Source organism: Euprymna scolopes, chromosome 29 (assembly GCF_053919585.1).
Source record: "Euprymna scolopes isolate OS-2025 chromosome 29, ASM5391958v1, whole genome shotgun sequence".
Taxonomy (NCBI): Eukaryota; Metazoa; Mollusca; class Cephalopoda; order Sepiida; family Sepiolidae; genus Euprymna; species Euprymna scolopes.
In genome coordinates, this window is record NC_136510.1 from 12,034,123 (window position 1) to 12,047,701 (window position 13,579).

At 35.6% G+C, this 13,579-nt stretch overlaps 1 pseudogene; it reads left to right on the forward strand.

Annotated features, from left to right (window-relative positions):
• Positions 1-8,879: 8,879 nt before the first annotated feature.
• LOC145253049 (U2 spliceosomal RNA) lies at positions 8,880-9,017 on the forward strand (annotated as a pseudogene).
• Positions 9,018-13,579: the final 4,562 nt, after the last annotated feature.

Consider the following 13,579-nt stretch of genomic DNA (forward strand, 5'->3'; position numbering starts at 1 on the left):
GCCCAAATCAGCATCATTTGACCAGTACATACTAAATTGTGGACTATTTTATAGGCAAAAATGCCATTATTGTAAAAACGTCGCATAAATCACTTTTATCCATGATGGAAGTAGCATCATTATTTTCATTGATTGTGTTTTCGCTGAAAAGAGTCTCCACTTCTTCATCAAAAAATAGTTTGTAAATAGCTCACTTATTTATTTTTACATATGTTACCGCTTATCAAGGCTCGGAGGCAACTCGAGGATAAGGGTTAATAAATGTACAGTAGTCAATGAGACAATATAGTATTAATAGTTTGCAGTGGAAATTTGGTAAATTGGGGTTTTATCTAGAAGATCGCTAAATTCCTCAACAACAATGAAGTCGTCTTTACGATCATACCAGTCATCCTCGAAAACTTTACGATCATACCAGTCATCCTCGAAAACTTTACGATCATACCAGTCATCCTCGAAAACTTTACGATCATACCAGTCATCCTCGAAAACTTTACGATCATACCAGTCATCCTCGAAAACTTTACGATCATACCAGTCATCCTCGAAAACTCTACGATCATACCAGTCATCCTCGAAAACTTTACGATCATACCAGTCATCCTCGAAAACTTTACGATCATACCAGTCATCCTCGAAAACTTTACGATCATACCAGTCATCCTCGAAAACTCGCACCTCATCAGTTCCTTTTGTTTTCACTGAGTTCTGACATCGGTACATCAACAATATCCTCACCATCCACTGTGTCTTGTCTGTGAACTTCTAATGTTTCAGTGACAGTTGATGGATGGTTGATATTGCCTGCACGACCTTCTTAATCAGATGCAAAGGGATCGTTTGTGGGTCAAAGTAAAGGTCTTGAGTGTTTATGCAATCATTTGCTTCGATTTCTTCCATAGCGTTTTCAAACGAAGTAAAAATGTTTCTGATCATTTTTATATCTCTGAAAATCTATGTAAACCTTATAATGATTTTAAAGATGAAACTCTGGCTTTATTACTTAAAATTTGTTCACTTATCATTAGTAGTTTGTCTGAATTGTGGTGCTGTTTTGTGATAGCCATTAAAGTTTCACACCAGATATATAATCCAGTTATAGAATGTACCTAAAATAAACCTTACAATTTTGACATAAAGAATGTAAACCACAACTATACTAAAACGTTGTATAGTTGTTTGGGATCGTGTCGGGTCCCATGGTCGAAATTGTTCAGGACCGAGCTGCTGCGCGTGTAATAACAATTCCAACTCATTTAATTTTCTCTATATTTTTTCTTTAGATTGATCGATGGTCCCATTTAGGAACACCTGAAACAACATTCCCCGAAACCATGCAGGCGGCATACAGGTAGCAAATAACCATTGATTTAACATGTTCAATCTATTCAAAAACACTAACATCTAAAAAAAAAAAAAAAATACGTCTTCACTGACGAGCGTTTCTAATTCTTAATTGCTTTCTCTCTTCCCCCAAACACTTGAAGTGGTTTTGTCCGCCAGTTTTCTTTTTTACTCGCTAACTTTTGCGTGACGGAAATGATGTTTATAGACACAAATGAATACACATTGGTCTTTATTATAGAAGTGAAGGATATTGTTTTATCTGTAGTTCATTAACATTGGTATTGTCGCAGTCTCTGAAGAATTCAAGATGTGCCGTTTGATGCATACACGATGCCAGACGTTTCCGTCTGGAATGTTTACTTGTCAACTGTGGAGGCGTCGTTGTAATTCATCCAACAAACTTTCCTTCCTCGCCTCGGCATCGGAATGTCCAAGAGAGAAAGTCTAGCTACAACTGAAGATATTGTCGCCATTGCTGTAAAGTAATTAATATTCATTAATTAAGGTAACGAACTATAAGAATCAGTTCCAGTTCCGTTTTCAATTCTATAAAATATGAGCAGGCAAAAGTGCAACATATTTGTATGAAAAAAATCTATCTTTCATTCTCTCCCCAACTCCCTCTTTTTGTTCTGCTCTGCCCATTCCTTTCTAGCTGGACATAACCACACATACAGACAAGTCTTTTTTATATAAGGGTAACGATCTTAGTTATTCAACGAAACACGCGTAAGACGAAATATACTACTTATAAAATAACTTGAGTACGGTCCGAATGCATCTTTGCTCTGAAAGTGTAAATACATTTTTATTGAGCTTAATTAATTGCGGAAATGAGAAAAACAAATTTTGAAAATATACGTTAAAATTAATTATATATATATTTAAACTCTCCCTATATCTATCTATATATATATATATATATATATATATATATATATATATATATATATATATATATATATATATTATAACTTGAACTTTGACCCCTTGTCAGCATAATTTTCGACCAAAAATCGATTAAAAACCTTGCCCTATGTCTGAATACACTTTTATGTAAAATTTCAAATGCTTAAACCAAAAATTTGCTGAGTAATTTGGTTGAGAACGCAGAGGTCAAATGTTTTTTAACTTTTCCCTCAATTCTGACCCCTTAACATTTATTGTTTTGGGCTCAAATAAAGTTTAAAAGTTTGATCCATGTCCAAGTGACCTACATCTAAAATTTCATAACCTACATCTAAAATTTCATAATCTACATCTAAAATTTCAAGTGTTTGCACCCAAAATTGGAGGAGGAGTTTGATAGAGTTTTCAAAGGTCAACTCGTTGAACTTTGACCCCTTGACAGCCACATTTCTGGCCGAAAACCGATTAAAAATATTTTGAAAATCTCAATACCCTTTATATCAAGTCTTGAGTTTGTAGACCGAAAATTGACAGAGTAGTCTGCTAGGGAAATGTACACACACAGAGACCCTGGGCCCAACTCTTTTCCTGATCTACATTAATGATCTTCCAAATCACATCCTTACATCATTTGTAGACATTTATGCTGACGACACTACCATTTATGGTAGCACATCTAAGACAGTAAACGACCAAGTTCTCTCCAATTCTCTCTCCTCTGATCTTGAGCACGTAGTATAATGGGGTAAGGAGTGGCTGGTTACTTTTAATGCATCTAAAACCAAGCTTCTCTCTTTACATCATCAACATTCTGATCCACATCTGGCATCAATTGAAATGAATGGCTCTCGTCTTCAAGAGGCCTCAAGTTTTGACAAGCTTCTTGGCTTGACCATTACTCCTGATCTAAAATGGAACACGTACATCAAATCTGTTGCCAAGGCCGCTGGAAAAATGGTGGGATCTTTCTATCGATCCGGTAGATATCTCACTGCTGATGCTATTCTCTATCTATATAAAAGCCAGGTACGTCCAAGGATGGAATACTGTTGCCACATCTGGGCAGGAGCTGCTAGAAAGGACTTGGCCTGCCTTGATAGAGTTCAAAATAGACTTCGTAGCCTCGTAGGAGATGTCCTTTTCTCTTCCTTGCAACCTCTATCTCACAGAAGAGATGTTGCGAGTTTGTCTCTGATGTATCGTTATTTTCATGGAAAGTGTTCGACTGAGCTTCAATCTATGGTCCCCCCTCGTCAAACTTTCTTAGAACTGCACACCTGTGGAATTGTCTTCCATTTTCCTGCTTTCCGGCTGACTACAATATGGCTGTCTTCAAGTCTAACGTAAATAAGTTCTTGATGAGCCGTTCCATATAAGTTATCAAATTTACCAAATTTTCATTACTAATGATTACTATATTGTCCAATTTCTACTGTACACTCTTTAACCCTTATCCTTGAGTGGCCTCTTGGCCTTGATAATGTGGTGATGCCTATGTAAAAAAAAAATGCACACACATACCCACACAGACAGTCAATTTCACTTTTATAGATATATAGATAGATTAAAACGAGATATTACTAAATGTTAGGTAACGAGCATGCGCGGAAGCGCTCAGGAATTTTATGCCAATGTCTTAGTCGTGCCTATCTATGTCGAAAATGAGTTTGTCCAAGGGCTATAAAAACCCCGATAACAGTCATTTGGCGAGTAACTTTTACGGTGTGTGCATGTGGTTTTGAATCATTGCGTTCGTGATCGTGTCGAATCAACGGAGGTGTTCGGGTTCGAATTGACAGAGTTGTTTGGGATCATGTCGGGTCTCATGGACGAAATTGTTCGGCACCGTGCTACCGCGTGTAATAACAATTTTGAGGGGTTTTCTCTTCCCTCGTGAATCCACAAGTTACCTATGTTAACATATCTACGCGTATAGAGGAAATCATATGAATTCTCTACCCATGCGTTGCTAATCTTTATATGATAAGAATATGAAACATTCATATTCTCCTCTCTATTTTATTTCTCCCGATATATGAACCGTGAAACTGTTGTACACATGAATGGGGGGGATGAAATAATATGCCGAAAATAATAACAATAACTTCTTATTCAGTTTTACTTCCGGTGACTTGGGAAGTGACGAAACGTATCCAATATATCCGATGGAGTTCTGTCTTTATCTCTGCTTCCACAAATCCAGAATCTGAAATCAGATTATTTGATTCCAATTTGACCAACCGGAAGTGCCTATATAAAAGACCGCTTGCGATAGTGACTTCCGGAAAGTTTCGGGCGATTTTTGCTGTTATTTAAAGTCTGTTATATGACCATTGTATATGTGATATGTTGAAATCGCCTGAAGACGAACCGGTGATATTTACTCCCACCATCCCTCGGATCAATAGATGGAGACGCCGCCTTGTGACCTATTAATTACTGAAATGTTGGAAACGATTTTATAAAGTACCTTTACTCGTAGTCATTTTAATAACAATACGTATATTGTTTTTGGAAGTATATGAATGAACCTATGTATAGAAAAATATGAGTGAAGTTCTATGAATAAAAATAGTAGTGAAATAAATTGTGATCAAAGGGCTTGTTTGAATGAGTAAAAAGTGAGTCTGTAAAGCCAGTCAAATCTTTGTTTTGTTGGATGAATAACGCGTACAGAAACATTCAAATCTTCTATAAAAATTTATACACTAGATATTTGTATGTGTGTGCTTGTGTGTGTAAATATTTAACCGATAAACTATTAAACTATTCGTCGCATAACACTGAAATTAACAGGAAATAGTAATCATACACCAATGATGGTTTGTAACGAGTAAAATCTTTGTTTGGATGGATGAATAATGCGTACAGAAACATGTCTTAGCTGTTACTGTTTGAGCTATCGTCAGATGGATAATAATAACACTCTTCTATACAATCTGACGCCATCTGAGCAGGCTGTCTGAAGATACCGCGAATCCAACTTTGCTTCTGGCTAGCCAATTATCATTTGTTGTTGCTGTACTACATAATTGGCAATATAATAGCGCTCTTCTCTACAATCTGATGCTACCAGATCAGGCTGTCTGAAGATAATGGCTTCCTGACAAAAACAAAATACACCAAAATTGATGTTATTGTTTTTTCTCCTTCCCGTTTGCAAAACTCAATCATGTTCTGCAAAGTCAGAAAGCACAAAACAATGAGTTTCTTCCACAAGTTGATATACAAAAATTTCATTTCAACTTGCCGGCATATTTCTATTAGTTTTACACATGCGCCAATTCAATCATAGTTGGAAGTGGTTTAATTTTAACTTATCTATTGGTCGCGTTAGCTCGAACGGTAGGGAACACAGCTGGGCGGTAAATGTTTTGGTTTCGATTCTAACTGATGACACCAAAGTCTTTTTTTTACATACAGAAGTGACTATTATAATAAATACGAAATGTGCATGAAATAAAATTAATTCTGCTCATTTTACATATAATCAACCTTCATTCATATATATATATATATATATATATATATATATATATATATATATATAAGAGCAAGTAGTTAATAAAACATGTTAAAAAAACACGTTGAAAAAAAAGTTTAAAACATATTTAATTTGAAAAGGAAACACTAAATAAGTGGATAGTCATTAATCCGCGGAGTTTCAAAGAAATATTTTCCTTCTCATCAGAGGGTAGGAATCCAAAAATGCAGAATCCAAGAAAGTTGGTTAAATTTCCTTTCCACAAGTAAAATCCAAGGGAATCGCGTAATTGGAAGATGGTCCAAAATAATTCAAAAAGCAGAAATCCGTGGAATAATTCACAAATGGGTAAAAGGAAAAGTGAATGAATTCCAATAATATTATTAAAAGAAAGATAAAATGTGCGTAAAATATGGAAGAAATTTAAAACTCGACTGTCGAGGCAAGGCTAAACTATATATATATATATATATATATATATATATATATATATATATATATATATATATATATATAGGGTATCCCAAAAGAAGCTGGCGGATTTTAACTTTGATTAACTTCCTCGATATTTAAGTTATGCTTACCAATTTTTACATGTATGTAGATGAGCCTCTCCGTGATTTTTTGGGATATAGTATGATATTATATTCTACTTATTCTAATTTTATTTAAACAACTTAATCTAGGTTATGTTTTTCACAAGGTCTAATTTTAATTATGAAAAATGATGTTAATCAAATGTCCACCATTTTCATTTTCACACTCTTGAGCTCTCTGGGGGGGGCATTGTCCAGCACATCACTTAATGTTTCAGGGCTTATGGCCCTAATTTCTTCCTCTATATTATTATTATGGTTTTATTGCATTGAGAGCAGGGGAATTATCTCTTTGCTCTATCCTTATTATCAAGGAATGTGCTCGACAGAGCTCCAATCTATTGTTATTCCTTTTCTTTTCGCTTTCCATTTGCATAGTGTAAGAGATATTTTTATATAGAGGGAGCTTCTTTTGCACACACTATCCACTCGTGGAACATAATACCGTGAGATTGCTTCCCTGCTAATTATAACTTGATCGTCTTCGAGGCCAATATTAACAGACACCTGTTAAAAACTAACCCATGAATAATACCATTGACCAATGTCAATAATCCTATGAATTATACCATTGGTTAATATCAGTACTCACATAGTTTTCCTCATTTTTAACCTGATAATCAATTAAGTTTGATTAACTTGAGTGGCTCTTGGCTTTTATAACTGTAAAATAGATTTCAAAAATTGAACTCTAAATATTGAGTTTCAGAGTGTTTTAGATGAGGGTTGATTTTATGTAGGTGTCTGCGATAAGTTTACAGACTTTTTTCGTGTGGAAAATTTTATTGATAGTACACACATAAAACTGTAGTTCCCTTCAAAGTAATCTATTCGGTTACAATGCACTTGTTGTTCCGTTCCAACAATTTCTGGAAAGACCCATGGAAATCCACTTGTGTGAGTGCGTCAGTAACCTTGTCACAGCCTCTTTCTTCTCTTCGGTTGTTTTATAACGACAGCCTCTAAGGTTTTCCTTGAGCTTAGGGATTGACCAAAAGTCACAGAGAGCAAAGTCTGGTCTGCGGGGTCTGAATTGATCAGCTTGACCATCACCCTGCTGTCATGACAACGTCTTTCTTTTTTTATATTCTCTGAGCACTCTGGGATAAACTTCCGCATCTTCAGTTCCTTGCGAATAATTGTGTGTAAAGTTCCCACACTGACATCAGACTATGAACTTATTATCTTGTTAGACACACGGCGGTCCTTATCCACGAAATTCTTTATTTGATCAATCAACACTGGTGTTCTGACTTCTTTACACTTCCCGCATCTCACATCATCCCTCAAAGACTCCCTGTTTTCCTTAAATCTCTTATGCCACTCAAAAACTGATTACAATTTATATTTATACTTTATTCTAGAATTGTCTGTAACGCATTGGATAAACTACTTTGTGTTCAGTTTTAAGTTATAGTCTTCTGGAGATGAAAGGTTCATTCCTCGGTGCAGGCGACACTCAAAAAAACAATTGCGAATTGTTAAGGAATTTTACCCAATCAAGGCTGATGAAACGAAAGCATACTACGCCCGTGGAATACATAAAGAATTCTGTTCGAAATTAAAATACCATATTTAAATATATTTTACTACCGAGCAACGATCCTACTAGTATATATAACGCACTGAATGTTCAGATCATGCATTAAAAACAATTTCATTCTTAGAACAATTTTTAGTCGCATGCAAGTGGGTCTATAAGTCACTCCGTCGGTCGTCGGTTGGTCGGTCTGCCGGTCGGTCTGTCCGTAACACTTTTGTGCTTGGCCTTTTTGGTTAAGATCAAAGGTCTGTTGTTAATAGATGCTGTTCTTAGCTTTTAAAGCTTTTCTTGAAATTTTGACATGAGATCAAAGTGTGGCATCTGTCCGGCCGATACTGCAAGCAAAGACCATATGTGGGGGCCTTGATCAATGTAGGGGCAACCCTTCATACCATTTGTCACTATCCAGCTCCTCTACTTGCCGGGGAGTTTGTCCGCATTTTCCCTTCACTCCTCACATTAAAAATCGGCCTTCTGCCTAATTTGCTCGGTGGGAGAGCAAATAAATACCCTTTTCTTGACATTTTGGCCGAGATCAAAGTGTAGTATCTGTTCCGGCAGATACTGTAAGCAAATACCATATGTGGGGGAAACTCCACATATAAGACCTTGGTCAATGTATGGGCAATACTTCATACCAATTGTCACTATCCAGCTCACCTATTCCCAGGGGAGTTGGTCCCCATTTTCCCTTCACTCCTCACATTAAAAATCGGCCTTCTGCCTAATTTGCTCGGTGGTGAGCAAATAAATACCCTTTTCTTGGCCTTTTGGCCAAGATCAAAGTTTAGTATCTGTTCCGGCAGATACTGCAAGCAAAGACCATATGTGGGGGCAACCCCACATATAAGACCTTGGTCAATGTAGGGGCAACCCTTCATACCAATCGTCACTATCCAGCTCCCCTACTCTCCGGGGAGTTGGTCCCCATTTCCCCTTCACTCCTCACATTAAAAATCGGCCTTGTGCCTAATTTTCTCGGTGGGGGGGGCAAATAAATACCCTTTTCTTGGCCTTTTGGCCAAGATTAAAATGTAGTATCTGTTCTTACTACATGCTGTACTTATGTTTGTAACTTTGTGATATAAAGTGGAGGATCACTTTTCTGTATTAATTTAATGTAAAAGGATCACCCACCTTACAGTCTCAAAGCCATTCAAGTCATTCTCCAGATCATTCAAGTTGTTTTTGAAGGATTCCAGTTATTTTTAAGCATTCAAGTCATTCTTAAGGTCATTCAATTCATTCTTAAGTTCATTAAAGTCATTCTAAGTCATTTACTTGTTATTTATTTAAGTCATTTCAGCCCATTTTTCGATCATTTTAGTTTATCTTTAAGAATTTCATGTCAATCCTACATTCACGCATTCATTCATTTCACGAGAGCATGCGACTAATGGCTATCGGCCTTGTTTCCATCATAGACGCTCTGACATATCTGAACGGGAGCTGCTTGCTTTGACAGAATTCAAAATAGACTTCGTAGCCTATTAGGGAGTGCTATTTTCTTTTCTCTTCAACCTCTTTCCCACAGAAAAGATGTTGCGAGTGTATCTGCTTTATCATAATTTTCCTGGCAAGTCATTGCCTAGCTTTAATTTATGGTCCCCCTCGCCAAACTTTCACGAAGAACACACGTCTAGCTAAAACCATTATCAATAATTTCCCATACTTTTTATCTGTGCCAAAACCTAAACGTGAATTCCATGAACAAAGTTTCTTTCTTAGAACTGCACGCCTATTTAACTCTGTTCCACTGTCTTGCTTTCCAGCTTACTATAATTTGGTAGTCTTCAAGTCCAACATAAACAAGTTCTTGATGAACCGTCCCCTTAAGTAATCCAATTTACTAACGATTAATACGATATTGTCCCATTGACTACTGTACATTCATAAACTCTTATTTTTGAGTCGGTTCCGGACCGCTCCAGTAGATATCTCATTGCCGATGCAATTCTCTATCTGTATAAGATCCAAATACGTCATAGAATGAAGTACTGTTGCGACAGCCGGGCAGGAGAATCTCTAAGTATCATATCCTTCCTTGACAGAGTTCAAAACATTCGTGGCCTAACAGATGATGCCCTTTTCTCTTCCCTGCAACCTTTTTTCTCACAGAAGAGACGTCACTGGCATGTCTGCTTTATTATTATTTTCATGGCAAGTGCTGGTCTGAGCTCCAATCTTTTCACGAAAAACAGTCATCTAGCCGAAACCACTATCAATAATTTCCCCCCTCCCTTCCCTGTTTATCTGTGCTTAAACCTAAACGTAGCGTTGGGACGATACAAAAGTATAATGCAAGAGAAGTAAAGAATTACTCCGCTTGCATTATACTTTTGTATCGTCCTAACATCTCCCCTTCCATTCCAACGTAAACACGTTACTTAAGTAATCTGTCTTTGTTTTATCGTAATTTCCATGGCAAATGCTCGTCCGAGCTCCAATCTCTGATCCCCCCTCGCCAATCTTTCACGAAAAACACCCGTCTAGCTGAAACTAATGTCAGTAATTTTCCCCACTCTTCAAAACGTAGATTCCATGAGCAAAGCTTCTTTCTTAGAAGTGCACGCCAGTGGAACTCTCTTCCGTTTGCCTGCTTCCCACCTAACTACAACTTGGATGTTTTCAAGTCCAACATAAACAAATTCCTTATGAATCGCCCTCTTAAGTAAGACACTTTATCAAATCTCCAATACTAACGATTACTACGCTACTATCCCATTGATTACTGTACACGCAATAACCCTTATCCTCGAGTGGCTTCCAGGCTTTGATAAGTGGTGACGTCCATGTAAAAAAAATCCAATTTACCAAATTTCCACTTCCAACGATTACTACGTTAATGCCCTATTGACTACCGTCCATTCGCTTATCCTCGAGTGGCCTCCAACTTTGATAAGAGGTGACTCCTTTGTAAAAATAAAAAAGAATGGGTTGTACGTTTAGATATTTTTCGATGCATCTATTGCGTATCTAGTTTGAAAACGTTGCATGAAGATCAAAAATGGTTTTCTTTTTGTGTTTACCATTCTAAGAAGTCATTGCGAAATCACTAATGATCGCCACGAGCTTTAATTGTTCAACTATATTGCCTTATTCATCTTCGGGATGATCGCTCACTAGCGATGATCGCTCAGCTGCGCAGTGTTCCAGCGTTGACCTTTGACACCACTTTCGATATTAATTCTCTCCTCTTCTACTTACTCCCCTCCCCAACCATTCAAAACTCGCCGCTCTCGTCACTTGAAACTACCGTGGCCGCGAAAGGTCTTCGCATGAGCCGAGAGGGCCGCTTTTGTGTGACCAGCCTTTTACTAAAAACTGTCCTCGACGGCGAATATCTCCACGCCCGGTCGGTTTTCCGCAGGTGGGGGGTGGGGGTGAATTATGAAAGAAGGGTGTGGCCGTCGTCCAGCCGGTCACTGGTCAGCGTTTATTGTCTCTCGTAAACAACCTAGTGAATGCCGGAAAATGTCTACCCGTGTCCGAAGGAATCGGCGTCATCTTTTTTCCCACAATGCATTGGAATGAAAAGCGGTTCAAAGTTCAACCCGGTTCGAACGAGGGAAACAAAAGACAACTCGCGGCTTCACTGTTCTATAACCGTTTCTTAAACACATTCTCCCCCGCTCTACTCTCTCTCTCTCTCTATATATATATATATATATATATATATATATATATATATCTGTTAAATAATCGAATAGAGGAAATGATACACTTACAACTTTTTCTTTGTTTTCTATTTCTCTTAATGCTTATCCCTCTCTTTCTCAGATTTCTCCCTCCTTTTGTCTTTCACTGTGAAAATAAATTGCTTACAGCACATGAACTTATATATATATATATATATATATATATATATATATATATATATATATACATATAACTACTTCATTTATTCGCATAAATTTAATATACGAAGGTATAGATTTATGCGTAAACGTTAAGTATTTACTTCAAAAGTGCTCAATACGTAGGTAGAGCTAGTTAGTAATTTATAAAATATATATGGCGATTAAGCTACACTGAATATTCTGTGTTTCATCCAACTATAGGATTCGTCGCATAAGCCTGACGAATCCTATAGTTGGATGAAACGCAGAATATTCAGTGTAGCTTAATCGCCATATATATTTTATAAATTACTATATATACATATATATATATATATATATATATATATATATATATATATATATATATATATTAGTCCTCGCGCGAAAGATCAGAACACAAAATGTTTTAAATAATAATAATAAGACTTTCGCTGGCGAGGACTACTATTGACTGTAGCCAGTTATACAGTCCTTTTGAAATTTTCATCTCTATTTTTCTCGTTATGTACTGAATGTTTGTTAATGAAACCTATATGAAATATGTTCCTTATTAAATTTTAAAGATTTTCTATTCTGAAAGAAGTTCTAAATAATTTAATCTAAAAAAAGTTATTTTAAAGTTTTTGTTAAAATAAAATCAGATTTTCTCATTATTCAGACCTGTATTACAAAGAGGAAGTTGCAAAAAATGAGTTGTGGTGTGAGGAGAAATACAAACTGAAACAGAGCGAATATTCAGACCAAAGAGGGGGTTGTAAAAATGAGTTGTGGTGTGAGGAGAAATACAAACTGAAACAGAGAAAATATTCAGACCTGTAATGATACAAAGAGGGGGTTGCAAAAATGAGTTGTGGTGTGAGTAGAAGTACAAACTGAAATAGAGAGAATGACAGTTTTAAAATAGTATCTTAGAAAGATAAGATACAAGTTAGAAAAGCATTTCATCCAAGGCATGAAAATTGTTAAACAAAATTTTTTTTTACTATAGACTTTAAAAATAAAGGTACAAGATTCAATTTGAAATTTATTTATCCTCAAAATGCACTTTTATAAATTTTACAAAGTAAGGTATAAAACTTTAATTTAAATTGAATCAAAAAAATTACCTTGGATTTATTTTATGTAATGTGCATTTTGTTGCAATTTAAAAACATTATCTTTCATCTAGCAATTAATGATATAGATATAAAATTTTCAATGATTGTTTTAAAAAAGTGCAACCAAATGTACATTACATAAAATAAATCAAAGGTAATTTTTTGATTCAATTTATATTAAAATGTTATACCTTACTTTGTAAAATTTATAAAAGTGCACTTTGAAGATAAATAATTTTCAAATTGAATCTTGTACCTTTATTTTTAAAAGCCTATAGTAAAAACATTTTGTTTAACAATTTTCATGCCTTGGATGAAATGCTTTTCGTACTTGTATATATATATATATATATATATATATATATATATATATATATATATATATATATATATATATATATATATATATATATATATATATATATAACTTAACATATTTAACCTTTCTCTCTCCCTTTCCCTTAATCTAACCGAATATCTTTTTCCGCATTCTCATCCATCCGAATATCAATCTTGAAATTGAAACATGAGACAAGTAATACATCTCTATTGTACTAAAAAGATTAACACTTTGTTGTTTTTGTTGTTGTTATTGTTGTTGTTGCTGTCGTTGTTGCTACTAACGTTGTTGCTATTGTTGTTGCTGAAGTTGCTATTGTTGTTTTTATTATTATTGCTGGTGCTGTTGTAGTTGCTGTTGTTACTGTTGTTATTGTTGTTGCTGCTGTTGTTATTGTTGTCATTGATGTTGTTATTGTGGT